Below are 18957 nucleotides of genomic sequence, written 5' to 3'. Positions count from 1 at the left end.
ACAAAATAATCGAAAAAAATGATGATAATAGTAAGTAAGGTTCATAATAAAATGTGATAAATATAATAACTTAAGCATGTAAAAAGGTAGCAAGGAATTAATACCGAATCGAATAACTAAAGTAAGTGAAAAGTAACAAAGACTGTAGGAGCAGGTCCTTATATTTGCAAAGTCTAATTAAAATTATAGGATAGTGAACTATTCACAATAATTTGAGAGAATTTAAATATGCACAACTTACTCGAGAGACGGTCGAGATAGCATCTATTGAAGACGAACAGGTGACATCGGCAGAGAAGGAAGACATCAACGGCTCACGATATACATACCATAGTTAATTGGTATCACCGGAACGACGGGTCATGCGGTGGGTTGAAGATCGAGAGTGTGGGGGATCAGGAGACGGAAGACGAAATATTCGGAGGTTATCAATGAAGGCGAACTCAACCAGGAAGTGAAAGTGTTAAATACATCATACGAAATCAACAATACGAATTAAAGTGACAAATAACAGGCGAAGACGGATGTGCATCATACGAAAACAAAAAGGCGGATTCAACAAGGCGATTGGAGACAAGTGAATGACAAGACATTATAGAAAGCTGAAAGCAAGGACATATTCAGGAGCATCATCATACACAACCGATAGTGCAAGAAGAGATTTTAATTCAACCCCTGGAGATGATTTTGGAAGAGTTAAAGTAACACAATAATGACGGAACGAGCAGATACAAGTCGCCTCACAAAGATAAAAACAACGTTAAGACGAAATTTTAGAACAATCAACAATTCAACAGTGTTCATCAATTTAACCAGACGGCCCCAAAAAGTCAATTCAAAGCAGAGGTCCTAAAACTACAGCGGAGGCGGGTCTAACACAAAGGCAACTTATCAAGTAATCAAAATTTCCACAAGCTGAAGCCAATACACAGCGAAATTCAAAAAGCAACAACAAAGACTTCGAATCAAACACAAACAATGCGAACATCATGATAACGGTACAACATCTAAGAATCCATACATTTAAGCAGTGTGACACACGTCAATTCATCACGACTTGCTAACTAGCAACTTATCTGAACGGAAGCAGCTTAAAACTATTGAAAAAGGCACTGTAATAACGTCAAACTATTACAATGTTACATACAGAAAATCATTGAAATACAACTAGAGCAGAGCTACTTCTACAACAGCAATTTTTGCACACAACAAACAATAGACATCATTTACCAAAACATCATCATGGCTTGGCCAAAACAATTTCATCGAAGATTACAAATTTAGACGGCAGTACAAAGGAACCCACACGAGAGGAGCAGCTTAAGAGGCGAAACAAGTAAGGCATCAGAAAGCACAAGACGATACGGAAGAATCAAACAGCAGACTAGGAACACACCCTGCACTCGAGATTTACAACCAACCAAGTGATCAACAACACTAATGATTACGAGGACGCAAGAGCAACACCAAGTAAAGGCGAGGCGATTCAAGAAGGCATCATCAGGTAAGAAACTCTCGAGAAAGTTTATGTGCAGATATGAGAATACTTAAAAGATTAGAGGAAATAAAATGGTCACACGACGAAAAAAAAAGGGATGTAACAGGGTGATTTGATAGATTAGAAGAACACGTAATAGATGCAGTATGGTCAGAAAACAAACAAACAAAAAAAAAGTTTTTTTTTTAATAATAAAATAAGTTGATATAACACTAAGATACGGGTGAAAAATAATTTTGAAATAACACAAAGAGTACGAATTAAATTAGAAGAATAATAGGGATATAATAGAAGGGATAAATTAGAAGAATAATAGGGAACATGAAAATTACTGTGGAATAATTATATATATTAACTCAGAAACGTATCAATGTATTTAAATCTTGGTCAAGAGAAGCGTTGAAGAATAACAAAAAAATGTTAGCTGAACCATATCAAAGATCCAAAAGTAAACTTTGTAAGAAATTATTATTAAAAGAATTTATAAAAACACATACAGAACGAATAACATCAAGAGATTCTAACACTAAACTCCACCGAAAGTAAAGTTCAGATATGACAGATAATAGTTAATGATTGATAAACAACGGACCATTGAATGATTATATAATAGAAAAATATATATGTTTTTGGCCTACCCTAACAAGCGAAGGATCATTTTCTTAATGAACCTTCACCTCGTTTGTGTGGGAGGAGATGAACGGCCTTGAGATCCTTCATCACTGCTCATATCAGATCACGGAATATACATCGCAGGAATATTTAAGCCAAACATAGAAGAAAGCGTAAAACTTTGAGACAGACTCAGCTGACCCATTTACTTGCGATCAGCTGATCCAAAACAAATTAAAATAAACGATCGTGCATACGGAATAATATACATACAAGAGGGCAAAAACATTGCCACTGGTGAGGGACCAACGCCCGGCGATTCACATAGGGAGCATCATATTTCAATTTTATTAGTGGCAATTATTGTACGCAGGGAAAACGTTCATTACCTTTCCCAACGTAATGGAACGACAAGTACGTTATTAAGGGTCAATGTGGCATAAAATCACTATTGACAATAGAATTCATGTTACTTTTGACCGTTTGACCGATATATTTACTCGGATTTTCCGGCGCAAACAATTGAGCATAATCTACTATATATGCTCAACTCGATGGGATGGAAGGATATGCACAGCCTTATGTGCCGACACCTTCCTAAAACAATTTTAAATACTGATGGCAGTGAGATATTGTAAAAATAAGGCGGAATATATTCAATTACTCAACGCAAAATAATTTAGGCAATCAACATAAATTTAAAATGTTGCATGTAGGAATTTTTGGGTTAATTTACTTTTCATCCATTTAAAAGTTATGTGAAATATCGCATACCCTTATCACGGTTTGGCGAAACCGTCGAAAACAGCTTAGTCAGAGTTACTTAACTGGAGCGCGGTGGATTGACATGTTCAAACGTGCTCACATATTGGACAGTGTACGATATAGCGGTACATAGCCGCGATCGTCATTGATGATGATGCATTGGCGCAATGTATAGGACACTAAGGAAAGAATTTGTTTGGGTGAGGAGCGCGGAATAATAACTTAGCCAAAATGATAGAGACAATAAGAGTCTTCATTGAATCTACATACACGTATACAGGTGTATTGATATAAAGGGTTTGTTGCCCCGTATGAAAAACAGAGAGAACATGATTTTGATCTTACCAATATAAACTTGAAAGGAAATATTGATATTAGGGTCTGAGTGCTTCGGAAAAGGAAGAGCCGACCCGAAGGGGTAATGATTCTTTTGGGAAAGGGAATTTAATTTAAAGCCCAGTTGAAAGAAAGAGAAACATATTGATTGATTGATTTTTAAGAGTATACTTAAAATCAAAGAGTAATACAAGCGGTAGCTGTTAATAGCTCGGCGGTATGGTGCGCTGTTTTACAAAGAACCCATGCTGGGTTCGAATACAGATGTTTAAGTGAAGGTTTTCACAACTCCGTTGGTTTAGTAGTATCATGCATTATGAAACACTTGGGACTTGTTGAACATTACTCTGTGAGATAGCAATGGTCAAGTTTAGGTGTAAAGAAAGGGCAGGACTTAGAGATACTCATTTTATACAAAAGATATATTAGTAAATTGAAGTAGCCCCTTGAATGTGTGCTCGAACTAAGAGAGGTGTAGAGAGCGAAACGAGAACAGAATCGTCCCAGGGGAATTTCAAAGGGCACATCCGAGAAAGGGGGAAAAGTTTCGTAAAGTATGGAAGTCCAATATTAAGGCTGAATTAGCTAACTTATGACAAGAAATTAAATAACTATTGTAAAATTTGGAATCAAAAGGAAGTTGTTTCGGAATTTATGGATTTTTCAAATAAGCTGATGAAGCGTTTCGTGCAAAAGAGCTTTAGGAGCATCCATAAAGAATGCAAAGTTGAGTAATGAATGGAACCTCAAAATCGAGGATATTTACGAAGTTAAAATTAAAACCACTTAGTCTGAATAGATAAATGTGGGATGAGGAAAATGGTTACGTTACTTAAGGATTCTTGGACCTTTCGTGGGGTCCAAAGTCCAGTCTGATGCAATTCATGAAATCATTATGAAATTCAGAACTCGGATTGACTATAAATACCGTGCGCTTTTCCAAGCTCGGGGTCAGTCCCAAATATTCAGCAGCACCTTTATTGGAATTCGGCGCTTTCTAGGTTTCCCTAGCCGGCCTACCGAATACTCCAATTGAGCTCGGGGTCAGTCCCAAATATTCAGCAGCACCTTTATTGGAATTCGGCGCTTTCTAGGTTTCCCTAGCCGGCCTACCGAATACTCCAATTGAATCAGGGTTGTCCCTTAGACACCTCGACACTCGTGACTAGTGCACGAATCGAGATCTAAGTTTAAATTAATTAACATTTTGAAAAAACATAAGTGAACAGTTAAAAAGTCCGTCGCGGTAAAATCGAAAATCGGTGTTAGAGTCTCTTGATAAGTATCGAAAAAAAAAGTGTTAGAAACTTGTGAAAACTTCATACGGAAAATAGTGCGAAATCCGTTGAAATGGATAATATTTGAGTTTAATTTCTAGGGAAAAAGTGTAATTATAAGAAACAGTGTTACATAGTAGAAGAAAAGTATAATTGTAAGAACTAAATTGTGTTACATAAATAAAAAGGTCTTATTCCAATCGTAATTGAGTGTTTGAACTAAAACCCCGAAAAACCAGTGCCGCGCCGTCGGCCCCGAACACTATATCGTGGTAGAAGCGTCTTAATATTTCGCTCGGGACATTTCCACTTCGTTTCATCCGATATTAATATGCAATTGTAATTGGGATTTGAAGGAAGTAAGGGAGCAGGACTGTTTTACGGAGTTTGGTAAGCTGTTGTATGTGTATCAGCCACAATAACTGAATCGTTTCTTTCCAAATTCCGTGAATGGTCTAGTTGTTCAGAGGTTTCCAATCTGTCTAGTTGCATGATCATGATTGATTCGAGAAACATTGAAGTTATGGTGCATACACTGTTGATGGAGAATATTATTCATCTGAACGCATGTTTGTAACATATGAAGAGCTCGTATTGGTAGTGCAGAGAGATTTTCGTCATTGTATAGTAGCCGCGTTGGATACAGTGGAGGTTTATTCAAAACTGTTTTCAGGCATCGATTTTGAAGTGTCTGAAGTTTTCTCATGTTGGATCTGCAGGCATTACCCCAGTTCATAACAAGATACTGTAGGCGCGAATGGATTAGAGAGAAGTATAGTGGTTTTTAACCAAGCTGGCGGAACGAACGAAGAGATTTTCCGTAGAACTCATAGCGGTGCAATTTTTCTCCTCAATTGATCGATGTTAGATTCCCAGGTTAATGTTTCATCTAGTACTAGACCAAGGTACTTGCAGTTCGGCACTCGTTTTATTTCGAAGGTATTAAGTCCAACAGCGTACAGGTCATCAGGTACACGACGCTTTTTTGAGTGGAAAATCATGTAGACTGCTTATTAGAGCAGATTAGAATTGAAGAAGTCGTGGAGGGATTTTAAATCAGCTTGTATCAAACGTGTGATTTCCCCACAGTCTCAATAACTATAAATGAGCAAATGAGCACCATATCATCAGCAAAGAAGCGTTTATTTCCGTGAATACGCAGACGAGACAAATTTATTTATTTAATTATTTATTTGTTTATTTATTTATTTAGGCCAACAGGTAAAATTATACCCCAATGACTTCAGAACTACACTATATATAAATCTAACAAATACTTTTAAAACTACACTTATTTGTTTCCCTAGACGCCTAGACATAAAATCGAACACAAAATAACATGTATTAAACAAGCGGCACATACTACACAACGGTTCATGTAACCCATAGTTGGTTCTTGTGGTGGGAATTCTAAAAAATGAGTGCATGCGAAGATTGCGACAACAAGCGTTTATGTTCAACGCACTTAGCTGAGCTGTACAATCTGTATGATCTTGTAACAAATCGCCGATAAAACAGACTTTTACCACGCTCCGCCTCGCTTCAAGCAGATCCAGATTAATCAGCTTACATCGACTAGGATAAGGGTGAAGCCAGAGTAAACGCGGCGGTGGGATGCGACGCGACGCGCTAGTGCAATTTGACAGTTCATTGATAACAATTGTTATTCCTTTGCGTGAGTTGCATCGCGTCACATCGCACGTCGCGTTTACTCTGGCGGGCACCTAACTGGGTAGATTAAGCGGGTCCCTCCACCTGAGGCGACGCAGTGCAAAGCGGATGAATTTCCTTTGTAGAGTTTCAATTCGTTGAATTTCATTCTGATAATATGGGGACCAGACAGCAGACGAATACTCCAAAATAGGACACACAATGGAGCAATATAGTGCCTTCAGACAGTATACGTCGTTGAACTGCTTTCCAAAACGGAACAAGAATCCTAGCTGCGATGAAGCTTTTGACACAATATACGAAACGTGGTCCTTGAAGGTTAATTTAGAATCGATGAGTATTCCCAAGTCTTTCTCTGTTGATTCACGCTTCAGCGGTATCTCTCCAATTGCATAGTCGAAATGGTAGGGCGAGTGTTTGCGTCCGAACGAAATAATCGAACATTTGGAGACTTTCAATGACGTTCGATTAATGTGACACCATTCGGCAAAGGATTCCAGTTGTAGTTGCAGAAAGGCTGCGTCATTAGGCTCTTTTATCGCAAAATATAAATTTAGATCATCGGCATGACAGTTTTAGACACTTCAAAACAAAATGCACATCATTCAGTAAAGCAGGAATAAGAATGGACCGAGGTGGTCTCCGATTTTAATAGACATGCTGCGGCCGACTAGATACGAGCGAAGCCAAATGAGCATGTTACCATTCATGCCAAGTTTGTCAAACTGCAATTTCATGATTCATTTTATCAAACGTCGCTGATAAATCCGTGTAGATGGCGTCAACCTGATGACCTATTTCAATTTGGCGTTTCAAATACGAGGTGAAGCAAGTCAAATTGGTAGTTGTTGAGCGCTTAGGCATAAATCCATGCTGTTCCGGTGAAATATAATTCGCGTAGCACTGAACTAGCTTATGAAGTACGATTAGCTCCAGCAGCTTCGAGGTGGCACTCAACGCGGCTATACCACGATAATTAGAGACAGTTCGCTTAAAGTCTTTTTTAAATACTGGAAAAACATATGAATGCTTCCAGTAGTCTGGGAAAACTCTTGTGGTCAATGACAGATAGAAAACCTTTGTTAGTGGTGATGCAAGAGAAACAATGCAACGCTTCAGAACCAGTGAAGGAATATTGTCGGGTCCACATCCAGTAGACGATTTCAGTTCCTTGCCAGCTGCAGTTACCATATCGTCGGTGATAGCAATCGGTAGCTTGGAATTCTATATACAGGGAACGTTCGTTGTAGCAGTAGTAACATCTTGTGAATTGAGCTGCTCATTGTTGAAAACGTTGCTAAATTGTAGACGAAACATGTCTGCAATACTTTCGGTAGAGTTGGCTTCTATCAAACCGTTAGTCATCGTCGGAGGCAATCCGGACTCTTTCCGTTGATCGTTGACGTAACGCCAAAAACTTTTTGGGTTGGCTTTAAAGCGACGTTGCAGATCATCCTGATGAGCATTATACAAATAATCGTAATGTTTTTTGAACTCAGTATTAGCTTGAATATATTGCGATCTTGTGGATTCTGTTCGATGTTTGTTGTGTTGTCTTAAAGCTGTCTGCTTAAGCCTTTTGAGTTTTTTAAGAATACGATTAGACCAAGCTGGTTCGGCCGGAGCTGGCCGATTAGTTTTAGGAGCAAACTGATCAACAGCATAGAGCATAATTCCGGACAGAGTCGATGCTGCCAAATTACAGTCACTTACTTTTACTTATGGATCCTGTGTACCTCCGGTGGTGCAAAGGGCCGACTTGAAAGATCTCCATCCTGAGTGTTGCCCAGCTATCGCTTTAACCTGTTACCAGGTTAGATTTCGGTCGACTTCTTTTATTTCTTTATTGAGGCTTCGCTGCCATGAGCCTCTGGGTCTGCCTCTACTGCGATGTCCCGCTGGGTTCCAGTCTAACACTTGTTTACAGATTTCGTTTCCGCCCCTATGTAGAGTGTGGCCCAGCCCCACTTCCGATCCCGAATTTCTATTGCTATCGGCCTCTGATGACAACGACGATGGAGCTCGTTGTTTGAGATCCAGGGCCTGGTGGCCTCGAATTATATACCGCAGGCATCTGTTAATGAACACCTGCAGCCGTTGAGTGTTCTCCACTGATACACACCATGTTTCGCTAGCGTATAACAGCACAGATTTCACGTTAGAGTTGAAAATTCGTATTTTGGTGCGTTCACTTATCTGCCTGTTTTCCAGATATTTCTTAAACTCGCAAAGGCAGCCCTTGCTTTCTTGATCCGTGCGCCTATGTCGATCTTGGTACCGCCGTCTGACGCCATTTAGCTACCAAGATATTGGAAGCTTTGAACATTCTCCACTGGTTGCCCGGCTACTGTGAAACTGGAAGGAGTCACCGTGTTTACATCCAACGATTTGGTTTTGTTGACGTTGATGACTAAACCTGCCGAGGAGGAGCGCTGGGCAAGGTCGTTCAGCTTACTCTGCATATAAGAGCGCCGTTGCGCGAGAAGTGCAACGACATCAGCCAATTCGAAGTCGTTTAGGTGCTCCATGGTTATAGGCTGCCATAACAGCCCGCGGTTTGGTTCACGGTTAATCGCATCTACCAGAATCTCATCGATTACGATGAGGAACAGTAACGGTGATAGAATACATCCTTGCCTCACAGCAGCTACGACCCGGATAGGGTCGGACAGGACCCCATTGTGCAGCACTCTACACGAAAAGGCCTCGTACTGTGCTTCGATGAGGCCGATGATTTTCTCAGGAACCCCCTTGCGTCTCAGGGCGCCCCACATATTCTCGTGATTGAGACAGTCGAAAGCTTTTTCGTAGTCAATGAATACCAAGTAAAGGGACTCTTGGAATTCGTTGACCTGCTCCAGAATTATGCGGATATGCGGTCGACCCTGGGGCTTTATTCGATTTCATGCTTTGGATGGCTGTTTGAATATCTAGCAGTGATGGAGCTTCGGTATTGACGCGTGTTATACGTCGGATCCTAGGCAGATCATGCCGAGGTGGTGATGGCCTGGCTGGCACTTGAAAAAGTTGTTCGAAGTACTCGAACCAGCGTTTCAGCTGGTCAGTTGGGTCGGTCAATAACTGATCATTCGCGCCTTTCACAGGCATCGTTGCATTCATCTTCGTAACAACAACAACACTGAGGTATAGCGTGGCATCGATAGTAGAAATAGCGACCCATATTTGCTCATCTTCTAAGCCGGATGGAGGATCCAGCTTACGGGACTTAAAGCTTGAAAGAACAGCTAGCAGGACGCCGCTCCCGGTGAGTTTACGGCTATTTGACGGCGAGCGATCTTGTCTGTACACGGAGTATGATGCATCAAATAACAAATTCGATGTGGTTTTCTCGTTGAGCCAAGTTTCGGATAAAGCATAAATGTCGTAACACCCATCGCTGACTGCCAACTTATAATCGGCAAGTGAACTGTTGATTCCACCAACGTTTTGATAGTACAGCAAAACGTTTGCGGAAGTTGTTGCATTATTTGCATGGGAGGTGATTGTGCGCCGTGGATGACGAGCTTCGGTGGTGTTGCGACGTGTTCAGTTGGAGATGTAATTACTGCTGGGTAAGGATATGTTTTCAGGGCGGGCAGTGTTCTCATTTAAACCGTACTTGCCAGATTTTGCAGGGTGGAAGCCCCTAAAACCTTACCCATTCACAGGACCAGGACGACTGTTGAACGCTGGCTGGATGGTCAGGACTGTGATGGGAGGTTCCGGGACTTCCAAATCATTAATGAGTATTATGAAAAGAAGAGGTCGCTGCACACTTCCTTGTGATACCCCGGACTAATCGAATGAAGATCGCTGTTGCTACCATTTACACACACATACTGCAATCGATTTGTAAGATAGGACATCAATAGGTTGTATGCATTGCCCCGAAAACCATAGAATTCCAGTTTTCTCATCAACAGATCATGGTTTATAACATCGAACGCTTTCTTCAAATCCAAGAACAGTGCTCCGGTGAATCTTTTATTGTCGAGGTCCAAATATATATCGTCCAAAAGTTCAGAGGTTGCAATGATCTCCTTTGACGGCCTCACGTCTGTGGAGTGGACATCCTGACGTCCCTAACTAGCTCACCTTGTGGTTCTCTCAGGGTCGACTAACTTCCTGCTCAAGGGGCACATGAAACCTCCCAGGTAGACGAAACAATGAAGAATAGCTTCAGAAATAGCACAGGGATATCTTCCGTAATTGAAAAGACGGAGAAGTACATTCTATTTCATTTTGCTTTTTTTAAGTTAAATCGTGGGTTAGAGTTAAATGTTAGTGATGTTGCGGCCGATCGGTATAGGTGGGCATGCTACAGGTAGGGAAGGTGGGCGTTCAAACATACATTTTCCGGGTGTGGGAAGGGGGTGGTCACTACCGGACTCTTAGCGAGGGAGGGAGGCAGAAACGGGACATTGCTAAAGCGTTCGTTCGGTATCGTCGGAGTTCTTGGAGCTGGATCGATGCTCATGGAGGACCGGAGAAGCCTCTCCGTTCAGAAGGTCATGGAGCGAAGAAAGACGATCTACATCACCCGGACGGCGACAGTGAGCTGGTACTAGGGCCTTCGGGCGACCTCCGCTTGAGGGTCTTTCCTTTTACGAGTCGGCGAGAGCTAGCCTAGCCACAGCGCTGGATAGATGTTTCGATGGTGACTGATGTTCCGGCTTGAGCGTATCGAGCCTGCTCCAATACCCTTCGGTCGACCGAGACGATGACAGGTAAGAGCGATCCTCTATAGTTGGACCTGTTTGTTCACAGCTGGCGTCGCCTGGCTGAAAACCTCGTGTTGGCCGATGACTGACTGTGAGGTTACCCGTGGCGCTGTTTGCTCTTCGGCGGCTTGCCGACCAAAAGGAATCTACAAGTTGGCGTGTGGCTTCCTTTAGCTGCTAAAGGGATCGTTTTGGGCTCCTTTGCATTCCTGCTGGGCGGTACACGCTTCTTGCTATCAGCGACTTGTCTGTGCAGGGCAGACTGGCTGGAAAGGTTGCGGTCTTCTACAGCTCCACTACTGGCCCAAGCGGGCTCAAAAATCTCAAAACTTTCAGTACATTCAAAGTTAATTGCCTATATGCCGGGTATTAAGCCACCCGGAGTGGAAATTAATTACTATGTCTGAAACTTGATTATGCATATGTACAACATGTGATAGATTTAGTTCGGAAAAGGTATTGGAGGGTAACCGCCCCTTCGGTGGGGTTTGATCCCACGACCCCAGTTCGCATGACAGGTGCTTTCCCTACTAAGCTACGAAGGACCTCCGTCGTCCACCGCAGCTTAGCGGGTACTGATGAAACCAAATTCCCAGCACCAGGTACCAGCCGATCTCTCGCAATACATTTTCAGAACTAACTCTCTCAAATGTATTTTTGTACACAATGTCAACCAAGTAGGATGAGTATTTAATATTGTCCGGCTCCTACACACTTGCTTCATCAGCAACGGCGCTCAATGAAGTAGGGTTGTGTGAGGTTGTGCCAGTTTGGTCGTCAGATCCCAACACGACCACACAAGCGAAGAGAGATCGCCACTCGAGATCAGTACATTCAAAGTTAATTGCCTATATGCCGGGTATTAAGCCACCCGGAGTGGAAATTAATTACTATGTCTGAAACTTGATTATGCATATGTACAACATGTGATAGATTCTAACAAAAATAAATTTGAGAGAGTTAGTTCTGAAAATGTATTGCGAGAGATCGGCTGGTACCTGGTGCTGGGAATTTGGTTTCATCAGTACCCGCTAAGCTGCGGTGGACGACGGAGGTCCTTCGTAGCTTAGTAGGGAAAGCACCTGTCATGCGAACTGGGGTCGTGGGATCAAACCCCACCGAAGGGGCGGTTACCCTCCAATACCTTTTCCGAACTAAATCTATCACATGTTGTACATATGCATAATCAAGTTTCAGACACTCAAAACTTTGATGTTTTACACCTCAATCTTTTCCGGTTATACGTCGGCGGCTAGATCGTGATCTTGAATCTCGAGAAATATACACGCGGAAAGTCTCTAGTTTTCGACCTTTTCTACTTACTGGCCTAGCGTCGACTACCTCGCTGCTTCATTCTTTTTCCTATTCCACCTTTCTACCCCAATCTCGTTTCCCCAAACGTTTTTTCTCCTTCGGTTGTCAATTCGCTGCGGATGTATTTCTTTTTCGCCGTCGCCGCATTGGAGATAGCCACATAACTATTTTAACTGGCTATAGTAAGGCCATCCATTTTTACATCGATCGGCAACGCCTCGCACCAACCAGTGGCTTCTCCTTCGCCTCTCCTCGACGACATTAGGGTTGACTGATTAAGGCCATTTCGTCTGTCGAATGGGTCCACCTTAATGTCAGACGGCGCTCCACCGTCAACTTATTTGAATTATTATCTAAGAGCTAAATGCATGTATTAGTTGTTTAGCTAAGACAGTTAGTTTAAAAAGATCAATACAATTAGAATTCTCTTAAAATTTTAAGATGAAATCAGCTGGTTATGTCTATCAGCTTTTACATTAGGATAAAATGTTTGTGGAAATCGTTAAACGAAGGATTAGTATCAGCATCAACCCTTGCTTGGTTAAAGCACATACTTTCATTATTTGATTTGTTTGAATTTTTTATTGGCTTTTATCGGTGAGTACACACGCACTAAGCTCAAAGTAGAAGAGAGCAATCGAAAGCAATCTATCTATCTATATCTTTCTTCTATCTATATCTATATATATATATATATATATATATATATATATATATATATATATATATATATATATATATATATATATATATATATATATATATATATATATATAACTAAATGTTTGTATGTTTGTATGTATGTTTGTATGTATGTTCCAGCATAACTTCTGAACCCATTGACCGATTTCAACCAAATTTGGAACACACATTCTTTATCTTAAGGAGACGACGATAGGGGGGATAGAGATGCTCTTTAAAAAAGGGGAGGGTGTGGGGTTATCGATGAACTCAGTGTACCTTCTGAACCCCTCGGCCGATTTCAACCAAATTTGGAACAAACATTCTTTATCTTAAGAAGACGACGAGAAGGAGGTTAGGGATGCTTTTTGGAAAAAAGATGGAGGGTGTGGGGGAAGGGGTATTGATAAGTCATCGATCAACTCAGTGTACCTTCTGCATCTCTTGGCCGATTTCAACCAAATTTAGAACACAAATTCTTTATCTTAAGGAGGGGACGATAGGGGGTTGAGCATGCACTTTGAAAAAGAGGGAGGGTATGGGGGGAGGGGTATGGCTTAGTTATCGATCAACTCAGTGTAAATTCTGAACCCCTTGGCCGATTTCAACCAAATTTGGAACACAAGTTCTTTATCTTACAAAGGGAACGATAGAGGGGTTAAGCATGCTCTTTGGAAAAGGGGGAGGGTATGGAGGAAGGGGTATTGCTTAATTATCGATCAACGCAGTGTAAATTCTGAACCCATTTACCGATTTCAATCAAATTTGAAACACAAATTCTTTATCTTATAGAGGGATGATAGGGGGTGAAGCATGCTCTTTGGAATAGGGGGAGGGTGTGGGGGGACGTGTATTGCTTAGTTATCGATCAACTCAGTGTAAATTCTGAATCCCTTGGCCAATTTCAACCAAATTTGGAACATAAATTCTCTATCTTAAGGAAACGACGATATGGGGTTGAGCATGCTCTTTAGAAAGGGGAGAGGGTGTGGGGGAAGGTGTATTGCTTAGTTATCGATCAACTCAGTGTAAATTCTGAACCCCTGGGGGGAGCTGTATTGCTTAGTTATCGATCAACTCAGTTTAAATTATGAACTCCTTGGCCGATTTCAAACAAATTCGGAAGACAAATTCTTTATCATAAGGAGACGACGATAGGAAGTTAGGGATAATATTTACAAAAAAGGGAGGGTATGTGGGGAGGGGTATTGTTTAGTAATCGATCAACTCAATGTAAATCCCGAGCCTCATGACCGAATTGAACCAAATTTGTATCAAATATTGTCTGCCCTAAGGAAGCGATTTTAATGGATAAGTCATTTTAAAAGGGGGAGGGTGTGGGAGAGGGGTATTTTTTAGTTATCGGTCAATTCAGCATGACTTCTGAACCCATTTATCGGTGTCCATTGTTTAGAAAACGACTTAATTTACAATCCCTCTTATTTAGTACATCCGAGGTCCTTCGATATTGTACAATGCTCCGAAAACAAATTTCCCGAATTCCTTAAAAATAGCAAATCCTGGATAATAACATTTTCCAGGTAAAAACATTTCCCCAAGAATGACTAAAGAAAATTAAATTTCCCGAAAATGATACTTTCCGATACACATATCCCAGAATATGTCATTTCCCTGAATGAAGCAGGCCATTAACATAACACTATTTGGCCTAAGGTCATTCGACATGAAGGACATTTGGGATAACTGTGAACAGCATCAGAAAAATCTTGCATAGAAAGCAAGCATTTGCTGGGTATAAAACAATGATAATTGTTGTTCATCGGAATAATGGTATGCCCAGTGAAAAGCAATGATTAATGTGTTTCCTTCTGAATGGTGGATGTGATTGCTTCTTTAAAAGTAGGCATTTTCCCGGAATAAGGCAATGGTGGGTGTGATCCCTTCTTTAAAAATATGCGTTGCCCGGAATATGGCATCGATGGATGTTTTTCCTTCTTTAGAAATAGACGTTTGCCCGGAATAAGACCTTTCAAACCCACGATCCCTTCTTCAAAATCAGTCAATGTTTCCAAAAGCCTTCTTTTAATCAAATGATAAAGTATGAATAAGTAAACACAATTACCCTGTTGCCCAATTGGTTTTATCATTTTCCGATTGTAAAAGAAAACTGCAAACCAAACTGGCAATTCCGAGCAAAGCCGGGTACATAAAGCTAGTTAAGAATAGAACTGAAAGATATCGCGACAAATGTGAATTTTATACTTAATAGAAGGTGAAAGTGTGCAGAGCGCCATCAGAGAACAATATTGATTGAAATCGCTGTTATTTTCCCTATCGTCCGCCTTGTACTCACCGATCAAAGCCAATGAGAAATTCAAACAGGAATCTCACGGTGATGAATCCTCTCAAACAGATAATTTGGTTTGGTTAAGGTAGGTAAAGAGGAACGTTATCAGTATTGTTCTCCTGCATATGAAGTGGGAAATATTAATTTCATTATATCGGTTTTTGTAAACTCGGTACTGATCTTAATATGTCAGATAATAATGAAAAATCGAATTTATTATTTGATCAACTTGAAAGGGTTTACCAACAATTTATTACAAAATTTTTGCTTCTCTAATTCTTCTTAGCAGAATAGAGTTTGCAAAGAAACAACTCTTCCAGTCCTCTCAGCTATGAGCTATTTAAGGTGCACCGTTAGGACACTACCCTAATCCAGCATATTGTGTGAATATAATGGAAACCCTTTGCAATTTGACCGCAATCACTTAATCCCAGTGCAATTTGCATAACTGATTGTACCAACGTTTGATCACCCGTATACCATCATTCGAATCGTCAGTCAGCATCGGAAGAGGACGATAACGATAACAACAACAAATGAAACTCGATTCAAACGATTGCGTCCCTAGTTCAATAAAAGAGAAAACTTTCCCTTGTTAGACGAGATTAGCATTCCTTTTCGCTACCGTTGTCGTCGTCGTCGTCGTCAGCAGTTATGCAATCGATGTCGAATGAATTTTGCAGAAGATTGCGGAATACAAATCTTGAGAAGGTACTTTTCTTTCCGGGAGTTTCTTCGGTTCTAAGTATATGCATATAAAAACAATATGCCGATCACAAACGTACAAATCAGTGCAGGACAGAAGACAGTTCTGCTAAGCACTCTTCCAAGACGCCAGCTAAACAGTAGTGTAGTGGTTCCTTCTCCATTCTACGAACAGGAAGCAGCTACCTTATGTTATACACTCTTCGGGAACGTTATGGAAAAGTTGAATGGTATCTCGGTTCATTTCCTGTAAAAAATCTATGAAGAAACGAGAACAGTTGTAGCAGGAGATGCTCTTGAGACGGGAAGTAATCCAAACGACGGTGGAGCTTCTTCAGAAAGCAGTGCAGACACTTCAGATCCTTCAAAGGCTATGATTCTGCTTTTATGCTGCTCTTGGTCGTTTCGAGTGGTTTGCATTTTGTAGATTTTTTTTTATCATTATTCAAATTTAAGTAGGGACCGCTATGGTAAGTAAGGCTATTTTTAATACATTTAATTTTATCTAGATGAGAAATACTTATTTCTATATGATAGTTTCCGCATCTATGGTAGACAACTGCTGTTATACTTTATGATTATTTAATACTTATGTTGTTTTATCAAACTCAAGCATCTACTGCAAAACGAAGCTCAGTCGTAAGACACGACATCAAAGAAAACTTCGAAAGAAAAATTTTCACTTTATTTCGGTTTCTGCAAAAAATCAGATTAATTCCTAGTCCTTGACTTGCCATTCGTAAAGGACCTATTCACGCTCGAATGACACTAACGCCTGTGCTGTCTGCCTGTGTCACACCAAAGAGCTGACTTGTTATCGGACGGAACGGAACACTCTAAAACGGTGGATGCACAAAGCATTAAGCCATTAATTAAGTAATGACGACGGTATACCGCCCGGGCCGTAAAACATTTCAATTAAAACATCATAAGAATACTGCTCTTCGGCACCCTCGCTACGAATTAAGCGGAAAATATTATGAGATCATTACACGCAATGAACGATGATGGTAAGCGTTAATTGCCGTACCGTGATTTCTTATTATTGTTACTACAGAAGAGTGGAGATGACATGTTTCAGTTATGGAAATGGTGTTAATGTTTTATAGGCAACAAAAGCTCTTTTTATCCAATAAAAAAGTTCAAATGAATCATCAAGATACGCAGCGGGCTGTGATTGTTGCGAATATTGAGCAGGGTGACCGGAAAATTCCTAGTAGCATCTCCGTGATTGAATAGAACTAGTAAAAATGTACAAAGTAAATGGAGTTTGAAACTTAGCTATCTATTCTCAATGCGCATCTATTCACATGACATCGCTCAATAGAAATATTCTTCTATCCGAAGCAGAAATTATCAATCCCCACTTGTGACCGTACACGGACTAATTACGGAAAAGCCATATTCAACAGAAAAGTCATGTAAACAACATATTGTCATATTATGGTCATATATGAATAGATAAATTAAGCTCTTCAATCAACGGAAGGCCTCCAATAAGCAATGTTTCAACAACTCAGAATAGACCTCAATGTTGGTTTTGGTCCGCATTAGCAACTATGAGAAACACGTACTCAATTCCTAATAAGGATTCGATCATTAGGGACATTCTACCGAGTGTGAAATTAGAAGCTTGTTGCCATTGCACCGCTAATTTCTGGGATGGCTTTCACAGGCCACTATTTCACATTAATTACGCCAGCAAGAGCCATTTTACCGTACATTCCGTGCGGTTACTATACACAAAACCAATATGCATAGAAAATTTCGACGGTTGGCATGCCGGTAGCAGACATATCTGTAGCATACCCGACTCACCTGCCAGCCCACCGATAACGTGTACACGGGGAAGGACCAAAAATGTCCCGACGACCGGTATTAATTGCCACTGACCAGCAACAAATGATTCTCGCTCTCAATTTTCGGTCTAATTGCATTAGGTTTATTGCTGGGCTTGCATTTATTCAAATTGGAATCATTAAATTTATTGCTCAACACCTCTGGTAATGAGACGTATATGTAGCTAGAAAAGAAAAATCTAACTGGACAGGACGTTTGATTGATTGCTAAAGACTTAAGAGTTTATAAAAACTCAATTGTTATATTTAAAATTTGAAAGCAATTTATATGTTTAAAATAAAAAAATGAAAACCGATCATATTACGATCATAATACAGCGATTCCATGAAAAAATAATAGAGTCGAAAAAAAAGTTCTCCGATTTTGCTCAAAACATGTAGGGTACCCGAGCAAAAATGAATAACAAATTGATAACAAATTCTATTATCTGGTTATCAAACATATTGGTAACTGAACTTGTTATCATTTTGGCTGAATTAACAGCCAACATAACAAAAATGATACCAGAATTTTGTTCCTGAAATAACTACCTGAAAACAAATTAGGTTATCACTGATTTTGTTATACATGTTATTAACTCAAATAACTAACTTAGTTATTATTTAGTTATCAGCCATCACTGTTTTATCGACCAAAATAGTTAAATCTTCTTTGCCGACTTCGTTACGCATTGAAAAAAATGTTGGCATTCACTGGGATTCGAACTCAAATCGAGTGATTGTACGGCGTCGTCTCTAGGCACTCACCCAATTACGCTTTCTTGAGGAGCAAGAGAGAAAAGCACTATGCTTTCTACGATCTTGCATTTACTGAAGACTATTTATAATCAAATCATGATGCCATGACCATTTATGTAAATAACAGTCGGCTGGACAGAGTGCAAAGCAGAATAACTTATTAATAACAAACTTAATTATCCAGTTATATTGATAACTAGAATTGTTATCATTCTGGTTGAATTACAAGTCAACTTAACAAAAATGATAACCGAAATGAATTCAAAATAGCGAATCAGCAATCAGCAATCAGTTAGAATAAATACGTCGTTCGTCGTCCTTTTATTGAATAAATTTTGTTTTCAGTTGTGACCAATTAAATAATAGGCTTAGGTTAGTTTTTCTCTCGAATATTATCAATCATTAGGTTTTAAAACAATTACTAGCAGCGCCATAATAAGGATAACTAATCGTGTTATCAGTTTGATATCAT

Source organism: Armigeres subalbatus, chromosome 3 (genome assembly GCF_024139115.2).
Source record: "Armigeres subalbatus isolate Guangzhou_Male chromosome 3, GZ_Asu_2, whole genome shotgun sequence".
Taxonomy (NCBI): Eukaryota; Metazoa; Arthropoda; class Insecta; order Diptera; family Culicidae; genus Armigeres; species Armigeres subalbatus.
Note: the sequence above shows the minus strand (reverse complement) of the source record.